This window comes from Elephantulus edwardii, unplaced genomic scaffold (genome assembly GCF_000299155.1).
Source record: "Elephantulus edwardii isolate Elephantulus edwardi_28Jun2011 unplaced genomic scaffold, EleEdw1.0 scaffold00218, whole genome shotgun sequence".
NCBI lineage: Eukaryota > Metazoa > Chordata > Mammalia > Macroscelidea > Macroscelididae > Elephantulus > Elephantulus edwardii.
Window position 1 is genome coordinate 1,442,207 of NW_006399968.1, and position 3,679 is coordinate 1,445,885.

At 49.4% G+C, this 3,679-nt stretch overlaps 1 protein-coding gene and 1 pseudogene across 1 annotated transcript in view; one reads left to right on the forward strand and one right to left on the reverse strand.

Annotated features, from left to right (window-relative positions):
* The window catches only part of SUSD4 (sushi domain containing 4), a 362,690-nt gene that overhangs the window by 147,108 nt on the left and 211,903 nt on the right, over window positions 1-3,679 (reverse strand). The gene's annotated exons all lie outside the window — the stretch shown is intronic.
* LOC102849974 overlaps window positions 2,497-3,679 on the forward strand; it is a 3,187-nt pseudogene continuing 2,004 nt past the window's right edge.

Sequence of the window (3,679 nt, forward strand, 5' to 3'; positions counted from 1 at the left end):
TGGGTGATCATCTTCTCTGGCCTGTCCAAGGAAACCCAAACCTGCAGGCGGCGGGGTGCGCGTCTCCCAGCGCCGCCATCTTGGCTTCAAGAATTCTCCCCAGAATAATTCCACTTTGCAGCAGTGTGGCGGCTCCACTGCACCAGTCTCAGGGAGGCCCGGTGCCTACCATCCATCTTGGGTGAGGGAATTCATAGGTTCTGGCAGTGGAAGCCTCATGGAGCTGCAGTGGCAGTGTGGTGCGGGCTCGGCAGGAGGGGGCTGGAAGCTGTGGGACTCACCCATTCCTCCTTGGGAATCCTTGAATTCCTGTTGTTGAGTCTCGATCTTCACTGAAGACCAGTCATCAACTGTTTAACTGCTCAATTATTAATAAACAGAGGTCTGTAGAAGGCCATAGTGGCCCTCCTCCAAGTGGTCCACTGCTGCTCCTGCAGCTCACCACGTTGTCTCCCTATTTATGCTTTATTGACTATGCAGAGGCCTTTCACTGTATAGATCATAACAAGCTGTGGTTGCTATTGACAAAAGTGAGAATCCCAGAGCCCTCGATTACGTTCATGTAAAACTTGTATCTAGAGCAGGAGGCTGTTTTGCAAACAGAGCAAGGGAACACTTTTGTTGTTGTTGTTGATTGCGGTAGAGTCGAGCACAACTCTATATATGTTGTTATTGTTAAGTGCCATCGAGTCATAGGCAACTCATAGCAACTCTATGAATGAAAGACCTCAACCCTAGCGTGACTTTCATCCTTTCTTCAGATTCATAGGGTTTCCAGAGGTAAGCTATTTATGGAAGCGGATGGATGCCACTCCTACTTGCAAGCTTGTTTTAATCAGGGAGCTCCACCAAACACTATCCAGCATGGGTAAGCATTATTGCATTTGACACATCAGTGTCACAGTGTTCAGCTTTGCAGCAATCACAAGTTACCTCTGTACGGCAAGTGGACACAACAGGACTATATGACCTACAAGAATGTTTGACCAAAAACAATTAAGAACGGGCTATTTAGCACGACCCTATAAACAAAAGACCTGAAGCCTTTCTATAACTATTGACATTTCTCAAAGTTCATAGAGTTTCCAGAAGCATGCTGTTTAGGAAGTGGATACCACTCCTGCTTCCAAAAAAGACTACATGATTTTAAATTAAGAAGGGAGTGTGTCAAGGTTGTATTCTCTCTCCATACCTATTCAATCTGTATGCTGAACAAATTGTTCGAGAGGCTGGACTCTACGAAGAAAAATGTGGCAAGAAGATTTGAGGAAGACTCATCAATAACTTGCATCATGCAGATAACACAACCCTGCTTGCTGAAAATGAGGAGGACTTGAAGCACTTGTTCTAGAAGATCGAAGAATATAGCCTTCAATACAGATTGCATCGCAACATCAAGAAAACAAAAAATCTTTCCATGGGATTGATAGGCAACATCATGATAGAGAGAAATGCCTAAAACTGACAATGATTTCATCTGACTTGGTACGAGCATTGAGGAAATCAGGAGATATATTGCACCAGGAAAGCCTGTAGTCAAGGACCTCTGAAATTACTGAAGAGAAATGATGTCAGTTTGAAGACTAAAATGTGTCTAAAATGTTCAGGCCGTGGTCCTGAACCAATTTCTATGCATCTGAGAGCTGGACAATTAGTAAGAATGACAGAAGAACTGATGCCTTGGAGCTGTAGTGTTGGAGAAGAAAAGTGAACATCCCATGGACTGCCAAGGAACAAATATGTCTTGAACAAAGTCCAGCCAGAATTCTCCTTGGAGGCAAAGATGATAAAACTTCACCTCACATACTTCAGACATGTTGCTAGGAGAGGCTTCTCCTTGGAGAGTGACATCATGTTTGGAAAGGCAAAGGAGAGGAAGACCCTCAACCAGGTTGATTGACATGGTGACTGCCACAAAGGTCCAGTGTGTCAGAAAGTGGGAGGATGGCACAGGATAGGACAGAGTACAGATCTGTTGTTCATAGGGTTGCTATGCGTTGTACTCGACTTGATGGCAACTAACAGCAACAACATACATCTGAAAGTTGAATAATGACTAAGGATGACAGAAGAAGAATGGCCGAAGAACCTTTGAGTTGTGGTGTTGGAGAAGAGTATTGAATAGCTACGGACTGCCAAAAGAACAAACAAATCTGTCTTCAGGTAAGTACAATCAGGGTGCTCCTAAGAGGCACATTTCACATACTATGGGCATGATGCCAGGAGGGGCCAGTCCTTGGGAAAGGACATCATACTTGGAAGAATGGAGGGTCAGTAAAAGAGCAGAAGACCCTTAACTAGATGGATCAACACAGTGACTGCATCAACAGGCTCAAGAATATTAGGGATGATGAAGATGGCACAGAATAGTGGAGGGTCCGTTGTCCATAGTGTCGTTAAGAGTCCTAGTCAACTGAATGGCACCTAACAACAATTACTCCTTACAGTAGGAGGCAACTGGTTAAGTTATAAAATATTTACCGATAGCGGAGGTGCATGCCCGTGGGGGAAGAGGGTGAAGACGTAGACGCAGCTCCTAGCACCCTGGGGGTAGCCCTCAAGCTGCCTCCTGCCCCGGCCTGGCACCACTTGCCTCCAAGCTACGCTGACACAGGCTGTGCAGGGCCACGGGACTCGCATGAAGACCCAGAGAGCATCCTGGACAGAGAACATGCGGCGGGTACTGCGCACGCCCGGCCGCCAGTCCCCCAACAGTGGGCACACAGCCAGGCTGCCCGCGACAGTGGGCAGTGCAGCTGGGCACGGCAAACACACAGCCAAGACAGGGCCAAACTGGACACAGCCAGTCCGGTCCATCACCATGTGCACAATGGCGCCACTAAACCAAAGGAGCAGATCGAGGCAGAGGCTGCCCGCCGTGTCGAGAGCAGCTTCCCGTGGACTCTGGAGATGCACAGCTATGCCACCAAGCCACGCAGTTTCCCAGAAAATGCAGGGGCAGCTCCCAAGGCTGCTGCTGCCACTCCCGCCACCGCCACTGCAGCCGCCACCACCGCAGCCACCGCCACCGCTGCTGCTACTGCTGCTGCCGCAACAGACAATCTGGGCTTCAGTGGGAAAGCAAACGTGTCCAAGAGGCCTCTCAAGAAGGTGGGCTGGGGCGCAGCCACCTCAGAGGTACCAGACTCACCTGAGGGCATGGAGAAGACACAAACTATACTGCAGTGGATCAATGAAGGCGAGAAAGAGATCAGCAGACACAAGAAGGCTGGTCACGGGCTTTCTGATGTCAAGAGGCAACAAGCCCATGAAGGCACCAGTACTCTGTCCATTGAGCACCCTGGGGCCGTGCACCCCTGGGTCAGCGCCCAACTTTGGAAATCTGTCCAGCCTTCCCATCTCTTCATTCAAGACCCCACCATGGCCTTCCAACCTGGCACCCAACCCACTGACCCAACTGGAGGAGGCACACAGGCGGCTGGAGGAGGAGGAGAAGCGAGCCAGTAAAGTGCTGGCCAAGCAGAGGACAAAGTCTCAGAAGAAAGTAGGGGGTGCGGGTGCCCCGCCACCCGACAACATTGTGGTGGCCTACTACTTCTGTAGGGAGCCAATTTCCTACTGGACTGTGGTGAAGGGCAGCGGGGTCACAGTAGGCCAGTTCAAGGAGCTACTGACCAAGAAAGGCAGCTAAAGATACTATTTCAAGAAAGTGAGTGAC